The 19,045-nt window shown below is 40.1% G+C and overlaps 1 protein-coding gene across 2 annotated transcripts in view; it reads right to left on the reverse strand.

The window, feature by feature from the left end:
* Positions 1-19,045, reverse strand: part of ZNF385D (zinc finger protein 385D) — a 978,174-nt gene that overhangs the window by 362,252 nt on the left and 596,877 nt on the right. The gene's annotated exons all lie outside the window — the stretch shown is intronic.

The following is a 19,045-nucleotide window of genomic DNA, read 5'->3' on the forward strand; positions in this document are numbered from 1 at the left end:
TCTGAGTGTTTACCTTCCCCCTCCCTCCCTCTCTTTCTCTTATTTTTTTTGGTGATGCCCACGGCATATGGAAGTTCCCAGGCCAGGGACAGAACCCATGCCACAGCAGTGACAATGCCAGATCCTTAACTTTTAGGCCACCAGGGAACTTCTTTCTCTTTGAATACCTAAGATATATTAGGGACGGCCGGCGGTTCACATAGGGAAGCGACCTTTGAATGTCCACAGTGCAGCATTAGTGACCCTAACATTTTGGAAGAATACCTCACAGGATTTCTAGGGAACTGCTGCATCACCTTCAAATAAACTCTTTTTCTTCAACTTTCACCGGAGGAAACATTTTTGGAACTTTCTCCAATAGATGACTAATCGCAATATTCAGATATTAACAGTAATCCCAAAGCCAAAGACTTCCTGTGAGATCCATCCAGCATAACTGCTGGTTGGGTATTTTCAAAGCTGTCATTGCAGTTACTTAACATAGGAACATTTGAAGCAATCAGTTTTAGACTCACCATACTTGAGAAGTTTTGAGGCAATGACTGTAATGGATTCCCTCACACTGGATGGGGAAATTGGTTGATTACAACAGCAGGGTAACCCAGGAGAGAAAGAGGTAAGGTCCAACTACCATAATCTTTCAGAAGATGAAAGAAAAGGGTACAAGATAAATATGAAGTCTAGGAATAGGGTGGCTCTTGCTTTCTTTGAATGATAAAGAAGAGGGAACAGAACGGACTTCAGCAAGAGAAAAAAAATGAAACAACTGTGCCTTTTCAGAGAAAATGCTGTCAGATGGAATGGGAAGTGGAAATAACGCTCTCTTGCCTAAATAGCATGGGCGGCCTCTCTACAACTAAGATGGAGACAGAGCCTAAAACATGCCGCACATTCCTAATTTATTTCAATTCCCTCTAGACGTCTTCTGGAAGCAAATCATGAATAGCAAATACTAAATGTATTGAAGGCTGTGCCAAGGATTGTCAAGGTCTTGAGTGTTCATGAGATAAAAAATATTTTGAGAAAATTAATAAATCTTTACAGAAGATTTTTTTTGGAATAATGTTTCCTTTACAAGTGATTTGAGACAAGTGTTTTGTGAGTCTCAGCTTTAATAATACCTCATATAAATTCAGGCCAGAGTATGACTAAGGATTCCTTGCTGTTCTTGATGCATAAGCCAGACACCTTGAACAAACACTTAAGTCTTGTTATTATTATGACTCCTCAACTCATAATATCAAAGGTTACAAAATCTAAGCAGCATGGGTTTTAGAGGCTCTCTCTTTTACCAGACTGATGGAGCAAATTTCTTACAAGTAGATCTCTAGCTCACAGGTCAGGGCATCAAATAATTGTCATCCCCAAGCAATGGCATTTGACCCAGAAAAATACTTTAGTGATAAAGTGAAAGTGGAAAGGACTAAACGGGGGGATGGGCGGGGGGTGGGGTGGGGTGGAAAAACTAGCACTTTCATCACTCCTTGAACTGATGAAAATTGTCTCCAACCACAAAATAGCCACATCACTTTCTTGGCTGTCTCTCACCTCCACCAGGGGAAGACTCATATGCACCATTTACCCTACGTGCTCTGATGCTTCTCTTTGATGAAAAAAGAATCATTTCACCACTTGGATCTCAGAGTTCCCACTGTGGCACAACGGGTTTGGTGGCCCAGCACAGTGAGTTAAAGATCTGGTGGTACTGCAGCTACCTCGTAGGTCGCAACTGCAGCTCAGATCTGATCCCTGGCCTGGGAATTCCAAATGCCTTGGTTGGCCACAAAAGAAAAAACAAACAAACAAAAACTCTGAAGCTCTGTCACCATCTTATCTAAGTCACCGTTAGCATAATTCGTTCAGAGAAGACGCTGCCCTGCTTTTTTCATGGAGGTCAGTAGCTCTTCATAAGACATTGACATAAAGAGTCTCAGCCCCTTGGAACTGAGAAATGATCTGTCACCTGGAGGGAATTTAGGGATCAGAGAACATGTCTCTTTTTTTTGAGTTTAGCATTTTTTTTTTCATTTTTAAAAGTTTTATCGAAGTATAGTTGATTTACAATGTTGTGATAATCTGCTGTACAACAAAGTGATTCAGGTATACATATGCACACATTTATTCTTTTTCAGATTCTTTTCCAATATAAGTTATCACAGAAAATTGGTTAGAGATCCCTGTGCTATACAGCAGATCCCCTTAAGTGAGGAAACTGAGGCTTGGAAAGATTGAGGGGTTTGTCCAAGGTTACCTGTTGACTCAGGCAGATGAGGTTGTTTTTTGTTTTTTGTTTTTCTTTTTCTTTTTAGGGCCACATCCACGGCATATGGAGGTTCCCAGGCCAGGGGTCGAATTGGAGCTGTAGCTGCTGGCCTCCACCACAGCCACAGCAATGCCAGATCCAAGCCACATTGGTGACCTACACTACAGCTCGTGGCAATGCTGGATCCTTAACCCACTGAGCAAGGCCAGGGATCGAACCCGCATCCTCATGGATACTAGTCAGATTTGTTTCTGCTGAACCACGAAGGCAACTATGCAGATGAGCTTTTAATTCAGGACTAAATCATCTAAACCCCGATCATTTTAATTTTCATACTATGGATAGATCATCAGTTTAATTTGTATCTCCCTTTCCAACCTGCCATTACATTTAAGCCTCTCCAGACTTGTTATATGTGTGACTACTTAACTCTCTCAAGTTATTTCCTTATAAATAAAAACAGGCATCATAATAAACAAGATAAATACAACTCTATTCTTAGGATTGTTGGGAGAATTAAAGAAGACAACACTTTTAGGTCTATTATATATATTATACAGTAAGTATTTGATAAACATTAGTTCCCTACCATTCCTCTTTGGGGTGTGGATGATAAAATGCACTGAAATAATGAAAATGTAGGTTAAGGTATGTTTGAACACAGGGTAAGAGGGAAAGTGGAACAGGAACATGATTTGACTTCGTGGGCTGAATAATTAGGTCTACCTACCTGAAAATTTGTTATGCAGTTATAATTGCATCCAGACTTGGTGAAGCCTGACTTAACTAAAACATTCATGCCTCACCTGCATTTCCTACTCATACCTCTGCTGTTTTGCTTGATCTTCATGCTTTGTAACTGATTACTATTCTCCCTGATCTCTAGCTCAATATTTCAAGATTAGCCTAGGACAAGAATACCATATTCCATTGAAAAATTATATTTAGGAACCCTCATGGGTTGTAATTTTCTGGTGTTGTAAATATATGGATGTCGGAAATGACTTGATATCTGAAGGACCTGGATAGGTAATGAAAAAGCCATTAACTCAGATAAAATCGTATACGCCAATGGTTCAGTTTGACCAGAGCTTTCATTAAATTATATTCAAAATTAAGCTCTCTCAGAGTCTCGGACCTTCCATCAGAACAGTGATGAGAAAAGAGCCTAAAAAAGAGATGGTCACAAAGTTCCCATCGTGGCTCAGCGGAAATGAATCTGACTAGTATCCATGAGGATGTGGGTTCGATCCCTAACCTCACTTAGTGGGTTACGAGTCTGGGGTTGCCAGGAGCTGTGGTATAGGTCGCAGACGCGGCTTGGATCCTGCATGGCAGCTACAACTCCGATTTGACCCCTAGCCTGGGACCGTCCATATGCTGCAGGTGCGAAGCTAAAAAGACAAAAACATTTAAAAAAATAAATAAATAAATACAAAGAGATAGTCCCTAAAGAATTTCCCAGTAGAAGATAAAAGCACCTTCTCTTGGGAAAACATTTAGAGGTGACCACACATTACCATTTGGCAAAAGCATTTCCAGAGAGGCCTCATCGTGTGTAGACTGTCCTCCTAGAGCACAAATCTCAAAAAGCATCTGCAAACATTTAAGACACTCTAAGTGCACAGTTTAATGTACAAGCAGTGAGTGCTTGCAAGGTGCATCTATCTCCATTGTGAACCAGCAATTTCTCCAGCCTTGTTCCCCCAGAGCAGGCTCCCTCCCTAGCTTTTCTGCATGAAGACATCAGCTGAAGGATGCTCTTCACCAAAAATAAATAGGTAAAATAGCAGCCCGGGGCAAAGTCAACTGATTTTTTTCCCCCTTACAAATGTGGGGATATTTATTTGAATAAGGAACCATTCAAGAGCTCACAATATAGCAGAGGAAAGTTAAGTCTTTCCTAAAATATCTTGATCGACACCCACTTCCTCTGACAAAACTAAAAATACCACATATGTGCAAGTCTTCCAGAAAGGAAGTTGTGCCAGTGATTTTCCTTTTTCTTTTCCTCCTTTTCTATCAGACCTCAGAGGAGGCTGTGCCGAGTTATCAGCATGCCCAGACTAATTCCAATCACAGCCAGGTCCTTTTGGGCACGTGCTTATCAGTCTCCTGTATGAAGTTTGTCATTTCGTGCACTCTGGGTATTAGGACTGAGTGACTGGGAGCAAATACTGCCAAGAATAAAACTTTCCAAATCAGCCTATAGAGAAGAAAAATGTCATTATGGCTTTAAAATCCACATATTCAAAAGGAAACTAGAATCAGCCATTGGGCGGGTTTTCTAAAAATGGAAATATCTCTTCCTAGTCAACTCTCAGTGTGGGCTACTTATTTACTTACTTAAAGGTCTATCTTTGGGTTTCATGTTTCAAAATACCAGCATAATCACATTAACCATTTGGTTGGCACCAGGAGTTTCCAAGGTGATGGAAACATGGCTTTAATCTGGTTAAGATATAGATAGATTTCAGATGAATGGAAGCTCTAAAGAAATTTCAAACAGTCCAGTTTTAAGTACTCTGTGAATGTACATACTCTCACACACAGGTGACTTCATTTCACCTTCATAAAACCTTTCTGCAACATTGATGCCTTTATTATTCTAACAAAGGGGTTCACAGAGGTTCCTGAACTGCTCAGCATCATACACATAAATCGTAGAAGTGAGACTCTAACTCAGCTCTTTCCGATGCTCCTTTTTGGGGATTCCTCACAAAGAACTTCACAAGCTGCTACAAATGCTACGTGTGGCCCTAGTGACTTCAGGCAAGGACAGGGCACTGTGTCCCAGGCACCCTGTGCCAGCTTATGGTCTGAGCAGAGATATTTTTGACAGTCTCAGGCCAAGAAAGCCAAGCACAGCTTGAAAGCACAGTACTTCTCCAGGGAAGTCAGTTTTTTTTTAAATCTTCATTGTTTGCCTTGGCATATTTCAGATTTTAAATATATACAATTCACAGTAAATGGAATATAGTGCCTCCAGCAAGAATTATTCAAAAGGCTTTAATCAGAAATTTTCCTCACATTCCCAGTGCCCTGAAACCACATAGCTTGTCTTCCTCAGTACATTATCTCTGAAACAATCTATGCTGGGCCATCAGGGAGTAAAAACAACGTTCAAATACCTCCCATTGTGCAAAAACTATGATCTGGAACAGTACAGCCTCAGTGGCAGAATAATAAGGCTGTTTATACTTTTCTGTTTGGTAATTCCTAAAACCAAGTTGCATTGAAGTAATTTTTTTAGCATTAGGCTTTGCCATGTCTGTGGACATATGCTAATGCATGAAAAGAACAGATTTTTTTTCTATATAAATGAACCTTATCTTTTAAACCAGAAACAAATTCCCAAGCTAAAGCTCCAAATATATTTTCCTAAGCTCATGTGAAGTAGCCCATTATGCTATTTTAGGACTTATGCTACCCAAATAAAAGGAAAAGAAAATTTTACATTTATTTAAACCTGATAATAAAACAGAGTGGATTGGACCCATGTGTTTATCTTCATTCTTGCCTGAAACCACACTTAAATAATAGCAAGGAAAAATAAAAGTATTAATCTACAAGGGCAAAGACATAAGAGAGGAAACAACAATATATAAACCATGTCAATTTACTTTTGGAGGATAAAGAGATAATGGAGGAAAAATACATGGCCAGGCAAAGCAGGGGAAGCGGAAACTAAGTATCCACAGGAGATGTTGATGGGTGAACAGATGGCTGAACCTTGAAAGTCTGGGGAACTGGAGCTGTGAGGGTACTCCAAAGGCGAGGGTACAAACAGAGGCATTCCTCATCTAACTTTAGAAAGGAGACTTCAAAGACCCCAAAGTGGGGACGTGAGGCACAGAGAGAGAAGCTAACACACTAACATTAAGTTTTTGGTGAACATCCCCCCACCCCACCCCTTCAAGGCCTGTGCTCTTGCTGGGCGTCCAGACACCAGTGACCAGCACCCTACTACCCCACATCCCTGACCTGAGGGACATTAGAAACTCTTTTTCAGGAGAAACAGAAAATTCCAGGAAAATGCTATTCAGAGGCTGCCATTTTGGAAGCTTCAACAAAAGCCAGCTTTCCAGCCAATCACCCCAGCGAAGGTCACCAGCCCACTGCTCTGCCATCACCTTTGTAACACCTCCTTCTTAAGTATGGATGAGCAGAAATATCACCACATATTTGAGGAAAGCCTCCATCATGAAATGCAGAGACCAAGATACCGAGGGTAAAATTCAAAGAGAGACAAGACTAGGGCCAGAAGGGAGATCCCTTTAAAAAAATTAATAAACTCAGAGAAGTAGGTCTTAATATTGCACCGTATGCGGTAATCTAAGTTAGTGCAGTCACTCTAGAGAACAGCATGGAGGTTCCTCAAAAACCTAGACATAGAGTTAACATATGATCCAGCAATCCGACTCCTGGGCATGTATCTGGACAAAGCTCTTATTCAGAAAGATAAATCCACCCTTATGTTCACTGCAGCATTATTCACAATAGCCAAGACATGGAAACAATCTAAATGTCCATTGCTAGATGAATGGATAAAGAAGATGTGGTACATATATATAATGGAATACTACTCAGCCATAAAAAGGAATGAAAAATGCCGTTTGCAGCAACATGGATGGACTTAGAGACTTCCATTAAGTGAAGTGAGTTAGATAAAGACAAATATCATATGACATCACTTATACTTGGAACTTAAAATATCACACAAATGCACTTATCTACAAAACAGAAACAGACCCACAGATATAGAGAACAGACTTATGGTTGCCAAGGGGGCGGGGAAGTGGGGGAGGGATGGATTGAGAGTTTGGGGTTAGCAGATATGAATTTTTATACAGAGAATAGATAAACAACAAGGCCCTACTGTATAGCACAGGGAATTGTATTCAATATCTTATGATAAACCATAATGGAAAAGAATATAAAAAAGATTGTGTATATGTACAGCTGAATCACTTTGTAGAACAGAAAAAAAACAATATTGTAGTTCGACTATACTTCAAAATAAATAAATAAGTACAAATTTAAAAAAGAAAAAGAAAAAATATTGCACCATATGAAAAAAAAAAAAAAAACCTGCCTAGAAAAGGGGCAATCAGATAAGAAGAGTGCTAGGAAATTAAAATTATGCTATGAGTAATCACGCATTCAATAGAAGCATTAGAAAGCTTAGGATGTCTTCCAAAGAACAGAAATAAAAAGATAATTAGATGGAAAGTGGGTAAGAAATGATAACAAAATTAGAGAATCAATCTATACAGTTTTCTACCTGTCTAACAGGACATCCAGAAATAAAATTAAGGATAACAAATTATTATATACATATATATTTGAATCCTAAACAACATGTGTCAAGAGAGAGAGGGCTCAATTTTCACTAACAATACATCGTGTAAGTGTACAGATAGCATAAAAACACTCCTAAGACACCAAGTTTTCCAAAGAATAACTTCTTCGCTCTTTCTGTTCATTGCAGATGCTTCATTCTGAGGAGGCCAGACTCACGCTAGAGGGGAGCATGGAATCCAGAAAACAGGAATCAGGGATCTAACACCTGCTAGAAATTTCCAAGATGATGAGCGATGCTGTGATACAGCCACACAGAAGGTTTGAGGGCTGCTGACCTATATTAGGGCAGGATGTCAGAGGGTGTCAGGAACGGGGACTAGAAGAAGAATGGATCAGAAAGGGAAACTGACAGACTGGGCCATGTGCTATTGAAAGGTGTGGGAAAAGTGTGGTAGCACCTAAGCCAGTGAAAAAATTGAAACCATGTTTAACTTTATGAAAAAAATGAAATTATACAAGAACGTAAAAATAATTTTAGTTCACTATTTGGCCTTACTGCAAACAGTATGTCCATAGGCATAATAAAGAAAACACAAAATAGGAATTTCCATCGTGGTGCAGTGGTTAGCGAATCCAACTAGGAACCATGAGGTTGCAGGTTCGATCCCCGGCCTTGCTCAGTGGGTTAAGGATCTGGTGTTGCCGTGAGCTGTGGTGTAGGTTGCAGATGTGGCTCGGATCCCGAGTTGCTGTGGTTCTGGCATAGGTTGGTGGCTACAGCTCCGATTCAACCCCTAGCCTGGGAACCTCCATATGCCGTGGGAGCAGCCCAAGAAATGGCAAAAAGACAAAAAGACCAAAAAAAAAAAAAAAAAAACCATAAAATAGTGATTTAATTAATCATTGGTGGGGGGGTGCCTCATACTTTCCAATTTAAAAATTTAAGACATACTGTCTTAAATTACAAATCAACCAAAACCAATAAACTCCCGTTATTGGTTCAAAAAAAAAAAAACAGTCCAAAACAGAAAGAGATACATAGGAAAATTGAAAAGTGGTAGCGTCTGGTGAGCATCCTGGGGCATAGGGGGAGTTAAGACAGAGTGTTGGCCTGGTTGTTGCTCTAAATTTATTTATTTATTTCTATTTATTTATTTATTTTTGCTTTTTAGGGCTGCACCCATAGCATATGGAGGTTCCCACACTAGGGATCCAATCGGAGCTACAGCTGCCAGCCTACACCACAGCCACAGCTATGCAGGATCCCTGCCGTGTCTGCGACCTACACCACAGCTCACGGCAATGGGGGATCCTTAACCCACTGAGTGAGGCCAGGGATGGAACCCACATTCTCATGGATTCTTGTTGGGGTCATTATCTGCTGAGCCATGATGGGAACTCCAAGTTGCTCTAAATTTTAATGCACTGTTAAACTTTCAAACTATGGGCCTGTGTCCATTTGTTAAACATATGCTAAAAGATTAATAATTTTCTAAAGAAGTTAATAGATGACTTTTACCTTTATATTACAAATAAATCTCCCTGAAGAATAAAGGTAGAAACCATGGATTTACAAGGACAGAAAACAGGCTTACTTGCCTGTGTTTAGAAGATTCTAGATTTGCACGTTTATGCTAAAAATAAATAAATAATGCAAAAACAGGAAATTCAGTTAAATACTAATCAAAGATCCAAAATGCTGAAAAGTATTTAGCATGCTTATTGCATTTTTATGGCATTCATCACATCTAATGTAATAGATTTTGGACATAATTCATAGCTTTTCTGTGACCTTCATGTATGTGACTTCTTGTCGTCTTTTAATTTGTCAATGTTGTCAGACTATGGGAAGAAGATGGGGTAAAGGGACACAAAGCTCTTCAGTGAGAAATTGATTAAGTCTTTTCAGACATTAAAATGAAACATTTTGAATCTGTTACGAGGCTGAGACAGATCTATGAAAAGATCGCCAGTAAATATTAAGTGAAAATGATCAAGATGTAGAGGCCAGCATGAATTCTGTGATTCCCTTTGTACACACATATGTATTTATGCTTGTGGATGCAGGGACTAATTTTGGGAGAACGCTATCCTACAGCTAACAGTGCTGGCCTCTAGGGACGAAATCTCAAGAGGGGAGATTAATCTCAGGCATATATGGTTTATTTTCACAAAGATAAATAAAATGCCAATCCTTATCATGGCATCATTAAAACAGATGCATTTGGGAGTTCCCTGGTGGCCTAAAAGGTTAAGAACTGGGTGTTGTCACTGCTGTGGCTAGGATCACCACTGTAGCAAGCATTTGATCCCTGAACTTTTCATGCCACAGGCACAGCCAAAAAGAAAAAGAAAAAAAGATGGTTTTGAAGAAAAAAATGGAACAATTTATCAAGTTATACAAAGGGGAAAAGGAATTATGATCATAATTTATGTAAAACTAACCCAGAGTTATCAGATGGTTATAAGACTTGGAGTGAGGAGTTCCCCTCATGGTGCAGTGGAAACGAATCCTATTAGGAACCATGAGGTTGCAGGTTCTCTCCCTGGTCTCGCTCAGTGGGTTAAGGACCTGGTGTTGTGTGAGCTGTGGTGTAGGTTGCAGATGTGGCTCGGATCTGGAGTGGCTGGGGCTGTGGTATAGGTTTGCGGCTGCAGCTCCAATTCAACCCCTAACCTGGGAACCTCTATATGCCATGAGTGTGGTCCCAAAAAGCCAAAAAAAAAAAAAAAAAAAAAAAGTCTTAGAGTGAGAGTTGGAGTGACTGCTGTTTCTTCTTTACAGTTTTTCTGAAGTTCACAATTTTTCTATATTATATTTCTATTATTTTTTAACTGGAAAAATATCATCAAAAAGAAAAAAAAAGAAGAAAAAGGAGAAAATGTTATTCCTTTATTAATTCTCCAGGGCACAGAAGACTTCAGTCAGAGAACAGCTTTTCTGGAAGAGGAGAGTAAAAGCAATCTGGGCATTACATTTGCAGATGGACGTCATACAAAGCATATGGTAGATTTTCTCAAGGAAAATTGTTGCTGTAGAAGCACCAGTTGCTATTTAAACCTTGGCAAACTAGGTCCTTTCTATGCTTGAATTTTCTCTCTCCAATATGTGATTTTGGCATGTGTTCAGGTTTTCTTAAGGAATCCCCCCACTATTGAAACAAAATTTTTTTCTTTGCAAAGATTGTAAGTTATAGGATGTGAAATTTTGTTAGCTTGGATGGGTGAGGGTTGAGGTGGGATAATTTTTTAACTTATCTTTTAAGCCTATTTATTGTTTCTTTCTGCTCCCTAAGGTGCCAGATATGTTAAAACAAGGGCTAAGGAAACAAAACAAAACAGAACAAAACACTATAAGCCACCAGGAAGATATTCACAGAATGGGTGGCACTTAAACCAAGTGAGCATGGCACCATTTCAGAAAAACAAGCAACTTCATTCTCCATTTACCAGAGGTTATAGCTCTAAAAATCACAAGTATTTTTCATGTGAAGCAAACGCCTTTATAAAGGTCAACACAGAGTTTCTCAGTTTGATTGCATGTTTTCTGTCCTTCTCTTAGGTATGCAAAAGCAACACCATACAAGGTTTTTGCTTTTTTTAAAATGTCTTTTCTGCAGCATGATCAGTTAGAACAATTACTTTGCTTCCAACTCAGTGCAGTGTTTTAATTTCATGTAGGTCCATTTTTAACAATGAACAAAAAACATTCCTGCAGTGGCTCAAATTAAGAAACAGGCATAGGTGTGCAGCGGCTATAAGACACACAGGAAAGAATGACAAACATTTACCCAAGAGAAGCAGCCGCAAAGGTGGGAGGTATTGCAGAAATGTCTGCACTGTAGATAACTGTCCCCTTAAATTTAGCATTTTCAGTAGAAAGTTTTAAGAGAAGCTACTTTTCCCAAGGAAGAAACTGAGCTCCATCAATTTCCCAACCTGCTTTGGGGTGAAAAATCTGGAACTCTGCCACTGCTCACAGTGACCTCAGGGGATATTGTACAAAACTTTAGCGGTGCTGATGGTTTTCATTATTTACTGATTTCTAACATCATGCATCTGAATGAAAACTAAAGCAAAGTTTAGAAAGTTTAAGTATGAACAACCCACAGTCTGTATAAGTGTGCCTGACCTTAATCACTGTCATATTCCTTTGACCTTTTCTGCAAAAGATGCTGGATAACTGAAAGACAGAGACTCAAAAATGTAAGCTTTCATCCGTCAGTTGTATTGTTTTGAACAATTCACTTCTCTGGGCCATAAAACTTTCTGTATTTGCAAAATGAAATGTCGGGTCAGGTAAACTCTGATGTCCCTCCAGACTTCAACATTCAATGGGAAGCCAGGGCTTTTGTTTCTGTTTTGTTTTGGTCTGTAGAGCACTTTGCAACCTCTATTCAAAGAATATGGAGATTTATAAAGTCATGGCAACCACTCTCTGCCTCTAGCTAAGTAAACTTTTGTCTTCACAAATCTTTGGAAAGGGGGAAGAGGTCAGCATATTTCAGCCCTCTGGCCAAATCTGGCCAGCTCTCAGAACATAGCCACATGTGTTTTGTTGGCTTATAGTCTATGGCTGCTGTCAGGCTACAATGCCATCATTTGCACCAATAGCACATGGCATGCAAAGCCTGAAATACTCACTAGCTGGTTCCTGACAGAAATAGTCTGCCAACCCCTGGTCTAGAAAATGTCCAAAATTCTAAGGACGTTCTTTGGCCCCTGGAAGTGATGGGGACCACGGCAGGTGTAGGTGCCAGGTGCAGAAAATGTGTCCATACAGCCAAGCCTAGTACTCTCTGAGGCAATTCTCATCATGCTCACTTTTCAAAGGTGGACCTCCTACCTCCTCAAATTGAGCAATATCCAAAATCTAGACTTTTTCAATTGAAAGACAGGCTTTCATCAGAAATGTATAGCTGTGTGATGCCAAATGGCTGTTTTTGTCTTTAAAAAGTGTTCTACATTCTTCTCGCTGTGCACATTTTAACTAATCTCTGACCAGCACTCAGACTTTTGGGGTGGTCACTGGCCTTTTTGAGAATCTGACTGAAGCTATGGACCTTCCACAGGAAAAGTGCTTGCATAATTCAAACAACATTTTACACCCAATTTTTCTACGAGAAGGGCTAGTTCACATTAGTATAACACTTCAGAACACACAGCCACAACAGCTTCTAAATGTGCTAATTTGTATAATATTCTAAAGGTCAATATTACTTTCTAGGATTGAATGCCAACATGATGTAGCAGAAAGAATATCCAATGAGGAGCCAACAGAACAAGCTTATGCATTGTCTCTGCTACTAACTAGACATGACAAACCACTGAAGCGCTCCTTGCTTTGGGTTCCTCATTTATTAAACAGTGAAAATAATAAATGTCCTGTCAACTCCACACTCTGTAATAAGCATCAAATGAGGTGATCATTAGAAAATTTTATAAACCACACAACTCTGCCCATCTGAGTGGTGAGGGCTCTTGACAACCCATTTCACAGGAGGGAACAAAGAATTACAGATACTCTGTATTCACAGTGTGATCCCTGGACCAGCAGCATAGGCATCCCCTGAAAGCCGCCAAGAAATGCAGATTCCCAGGCCCTCTTTAGGCTGAATCAGAATTCACATTTTGATAGGATGGTCAGGTGATTTGTGCATATGTTGAAACTCAGGGGATGTTGCTATAAAAGGATCTCTCCACAAAGTACAAGCTGCTTCATAAAGCTGATCACCGTCAAATAAGGAAACAGGCCCACAGAAACTACAGGACATGCTGAGGTTTTGGCCCAGCCAAGTTGCAAAGAGATGGGAGATGTTAGATTTTAGAAATGTTTTCAGAATCATTCTGTGATCATGGAGCTCACTGCCTAGTGAAAGACAGACACATCATAAAATAAACACAACATCCTGTGGGAAGTTTAGAAACAGCTTGACCAGGATGCTGAAGTCCACCAAGAGCTGCCATCTATTCTTATGAGGTCACAGAATCATCGTCAGGGCAAACTGCAGATTTCTAGATCTTTTTATCTGCAAAATTGTCATCTGAGAAGTGGCATATCTATTTCTCTGTAATATCTCCTTGCGATGGAGTAAAATCAGGGATGAAAATTACGTAGGGCTTTTTGGGTACTCCCTTTCCACACATCACTTCGTCCTCTAAAGGCAGAAGTTCTAGAAAAGAACAAAAACAAGATCAAGACACGACATGGAAGAAGATGTGGAGAGAGGAACAAAGAATGGGAACATTCAAATAAACAAACACTGCTGCTGACAGCTTAACTAAGACAAACAATTGCGAGATTTTATGAGGAACAATGTTTCTTTGGGTGATAGAAGGAAACACCTTCTCATTCTCCACCTTCTCATTCTCTGCCACTTGCTGCAACTTGACAGGTTAGGGAAGTCAGACTAAGGGAAGGAGAAGGAAGTGGGAAGAAATGGAAAGTTTTAAACCAAGGAGAATTAAGACTGAAAGGAGAAATGGGTGGGGTCAGACCACCAGGAATCTCTGGACATTCCTGAGGGTTTCTGAGTTCTGAGACCCCTCTCCTCTTGAGGGCTCAAGGTGGCAGACGGCTCCTCAGACGAGGACAGAAAACAGAGTGGATTGAGAGGTTTGGGCTCAAGCTGAAAGGAAAGACAATTTCTAGGTTGTGGAGGGAGCAACTGGGATTCAGAGCAGAAGCCTTAAAAATCAGGTGAAAGCATTTTCCTTATCTTTTATCTCTTAGAACCCTAGATCAAAAGGAAGGGAAGAGTAACCCCCGTTGAATGATAACATTTAAAGAATGGTAACCTGGAGTTCCCTTGTGGCACAGTGGGTTAAGGCTTTGGCGTTGTCACTGCAGTGGCTCAGGTAGCTGCTTTGATGCAGGTTCACTCCCTGGCCTGGGAACTTCCACATGGCCAAAAGATAAAGAATGATAACCTTTGCTGATCACTTTGGGGGTATAACAGAAAAGGCGAAGGGTTTGGACTCAAAGAAGACTGGACTTGAGTCCCAGATCTTCCCCTTACCACTACTGTGTGATATCAGGTACCATGGTCAACCTCTCTGAACTTAACTGAAGACCGAATTATTGTCACATATCACATAATGCAACTATGACAATTACAGGAAATAATGATTAAATAGTGGTGACAAATTGTGAGTGCCCATGACATGGCCATTCCCTCCTCTTCCTTTTTTCACTAAGGCTCAGTTTGTTGGTCTATACTCAGATGTGGGCATCCACTATGTACTGAGTATTGTAGCCAGTGATTTACTTAGGACTCTTCATTAACACAAAATGAAAAAGTGTAAAAAAAAAAATAAAGAAGTGAATGCTGAAATTTGAATGGTCCAGTCCTGTGTGTCCTCAGCTCACCCTCCAGATTTGGTTATCTAACTACATTATTAGCCTGCGCTAAGATCACCCAGTGTGAATGGAAAAGCCATCAACGTCTTTCATATAATTATGTCCACAGTTGCTGTAGACCTCAGGGGCCCCATCAGCCCTAAATGAAAGAGGAGCCTGAAAAATCTGTGCCTCCCCAAATTACAACAGTGGCCGGCCATGGCCTCACCCCAGTAACAGATGGTTTTATTAGTGGCCACTGCCAGACGCTTGGCTGAGGGTAGAGCACGTGGTCATTCGCGTCTGTTCTACTTTGGTGGAGAAGTAGCTGTATCACAAGGAAAGCTGGGTCTGAAAATAATTGACAGTGAGAGAGACCATGCCCTCTTGATGTCACCCAGAGGAAAAAAAAAAAAAAAAAAAAAAAGCCAAAAGAAAAATTAAAAAAAAAAAAAATTTCTCTGGGCTCCTTAAGCTGGAAAGTTAAGCCTCAATAACTGTGTTATGTCCATGGAAGAGGAAGGTCAAGATGTTTCCGAGAGGGAAAATATAAGGCAGAGAACAAGATATCCACAGATGTCTAACACTCAGTGAATTTGGGGGAAGAAATTCTGACTCTGGCTACTTGGCAAATGTATTTAAAACAGCAATACAATGCAAAGCAATGAAACTAGAACACACCCTCACACCATGCACAAAAATAAACTCCAAATGGCTGAAAGACTTAAATATACGACAGGACACCATCAAACTCCTAGAAGAAAACATAGGCAAAACACTCTCTGACATCAACATCATGAATATTTTCTCAGGTCAGTCTCCCAAAGCAATAGAAATTAGAGCAAAAATAAACCCATGGGACCTCATCAAACTGAAAAGCTTTTGCACAGCAAAGGAAACCCAAAAGAAAACAAAAAGACAACTTACAGAATGGGAGAAAATAGTTTCAAATGATACAACTGACAAGGGCTTAATCTCTAGAATATACAAGCAACTTATACAACTCAACAGCAAAAAAACCAATCAATCAATGGAAAAATGGGCAAAAGACCTGGGTAGACATTTCTCCAAAGAAGATATACAGATGGCCAACAAACACATGAAAAAATGCTCAACATCGCTGATTATAAGAGAAATGCAAATCAAAACTACCATGAGATACCACCTCACACCAGTCAGAATGGCCATCATTAATAAATCCACAAATAACAAGTGCTGGAGGGGCTGTGGAGAAAAGGGAACCCTCCTGCACAGTTGGTGGGAATGTAAACTGGTACAACCACTATGGAGAACAGTTTGGAGATACCTTAGAAATCTATACATAGAACTTCCATATGACCCCGCAATCCCACTCTTGGGCATCTATCCGGACAAAGCTCTACTTAAAAGAGACACATGCACCCGCATGTTCATTGCAGCACTATTCACAATAGCCAGGACATGGAAACAATCCAAATGTCCATCGACAGAGGATTGGATTCGGAAGATGTGGTATATATACACGATGGAATACTACTCAGCCATAAAAAAGGATGACATAATGCCATTTGCAGCAACATGGATGGAACTAGAGAATCTCATCCTGAGTGAAATGAGCCAGAAAGACAAAGACAAATACCATATGACATCACTTATAACTGGAATCTAATATCCAGCACAAATGAACATCTCCTCAGAAAAGAAAATCAATCATGGACTTGGAGAAGAGACTTGTGGTTGCCTGATGGGAGGGGGAGGGAGTGGGAGGGATCGGGAGCTTGGGCTTATCAGACACAACTTAGAATAGATTTACAAGGAGATCCCGCTGAATAGCATTGAGAACTATGTCTAGATACTCATGTTGCAACAGAAGAAATGGTGGGGGAAAAACTGTAATTGTAACGTATACATGTAAGGATAACCTGACCCCCTTGCTGTACAGTGGGAAAATAAAATTAAAAAAAAAAAAAAAAAAAAAAAAAAAAAAAAAAAAAAAAAAAAAAACAGCAATACAAAAAAACTTTGCCCCATCTATCGCTTCCTTAAATTATAGACATTCAAATCTGGTGAAGGAAAAACTATCAAACAGCATGCCAGGGGGAAAGTCCTGCTCAGTGGCAAATAGAAAATAGCTTTTCAACAAAAATTAAAGAGTATGAACACTAGTATTTAAGACCTGGAGAACAAAAGCTGGTAGTTAGCTACAAAGAGCAGTAGGAGTATATAAAACACATATTTGAAAGATCTAGGTGTCTATGGTCATCTGCTCAAATAGAAGTAGACTTAGAGCAATAGCATTATAGCAAAGCTCAGGCAGCACTTCCTTTTTTTCCTGCCACCTGGCATCGGAATGCATGTACTGTGACCAGCAGTGTTGTTGCTGTTGGTGTTTTTAAATCAAGTCTGGATAGATTGCCTTAGTCCTCTGGAGCTTTCAGAGTCAGAGTATCTTGGAGAACTTCACTCCTTTCCATCTTTGTTTTCTTTCGCTGTGTGATGAATGACCACAAACGGAGCAGCTTAAAGCAACACAAAGTCATTATCCCACAGTTACTCCTAGGCTCAGGTAAATCAGTTCCTCTGCCCCTGGCCTCCCTAAGCCGAAACTGAGACCTAGCCCAGGTTCAGGATTCTGGTTGTGGGCAGAATTCACTACTTCGTCTGTACAATGAGGTCCCCATTTTGTCGCTAGCTCTAGGTCAGAAACCACTCTCAGCAACTCCACGCCATTCTCAGGTCCCTACCACCTGGACTTCTCCCCTCACAAACACAACAGCTTCTGTCTACATTCAGGAGAACATCTGCTCCAGTAGCCTGTCTTTTTTAAATGGCTCACCTGATTAGATCTGGCCCACCCAGGATAATCTCCTTTGATTCACTCAAAATTAAGTAATTAGGGACTTTAATTACAGCTGTAAAATCCCTCACCTTTGCCACATCATGTAACCTAATAGTGGGTGTTATCACATTCAGATGTTCTGCTACCACTCAAGGGGAGGGTATCACACAAGTCATGCACCCTAGAGGGTGAGAATCTCAGGCTCTCTTCAAATTCCATGTGGTACACTATTTGTTTAATTGAATAAAATTTTCATAATATAAAATTCGCCATTTTAAAGTATACAATTTAGTGGAATTTAGTGCATGCACGATGTTGTGCAAAATCACCTCTATCTAGTTCCAAAATATGTTCATGACCCCAAAGGGAAATCCCATGCTCTTTAAGGATTCATTCCCCATAAGTAGGCACTAATCTTTTCTTTCTTTCCTTTTTTTTTTTCTTAGAGCCACTTGTGTGGCATATGGAAGTTCCCAGGCTAGGGGTCAAATAAGAGCTGCTGCTGCCAACCACAGTCACAGCCACAGCAATGCAGGATCCAAACTGCATCTGCGACCTACACCACAGCTCTCCACAATGCTGGATCCTTGACCCACTGAGTGAGGCCAGGGATCGAACTCACATGCTCATGGATACTAGTCGGGTCCATTACTCCTGAGCCACAGTGGGAACTCTGGTAGCCACTAATCTGTTTTCTGTCTCTAAGGATATTTATTATGGATGCTTTGTAAAAATGGAATCATATGATACATGTTTGGCTTCTAACAGCTGATGGATATTTGGATTGTTTCACTAAAGACACAAATTACTATGAACATTTCTATACAACTTGTTTGAATATCTATTATCAATTCTTTTGAGTGTATACCTTGGAGTGGAATTTCTGGATCATACAGTAACTGGTAAATTGTTTTCTGTAGTGGCTGCACCATTTTCCATCTCTACGAGTGATATGTGTTTCAATTTCTCTATTTGCTCACTGACACTTATTATTTTAGTTTTTTTTTTAATTATTATTATTAGTAGTATACCATACTAGTGAGTGTAAGGTGACATTTTATTGTGGTTTTGATTTGCATTACACGTATACTAGTGATGTTGCCATCTTTCAATGTACTTTTTTTTTTTTTTTTGGGTCTTTTTGTCTTTTTAGGGCTGCACGCACAGCATATGGAGGTTCCCAGACTAGGGCTCGAATCGGAGCTACAGCTGCTGACCTTCGCCACAGCTCATGGCAATGCCAATCCTTAACCCACTGAGCGAGGCCAGGGATCAAAGCCTCATCCTCATGGATGCTTGTCGCGTTCATTAACCGCCGAAC

Source organism: Sus scrofa, chromosome 13, assembly GCF_054392235.1.
Source record: "Sus scrofa isolate SSC_HxYL_T2T_F1_AM1 chromosome 13, Sscrofa_HxYL_maternal_Yorkshire_Landrace_v2.0, whole genome shotgun sequence".
NCBI lineage: Eukaryota > Metazoa > Chordata > Mammalia > Artiodactyla > Suidae > Sus > Sus scrofa.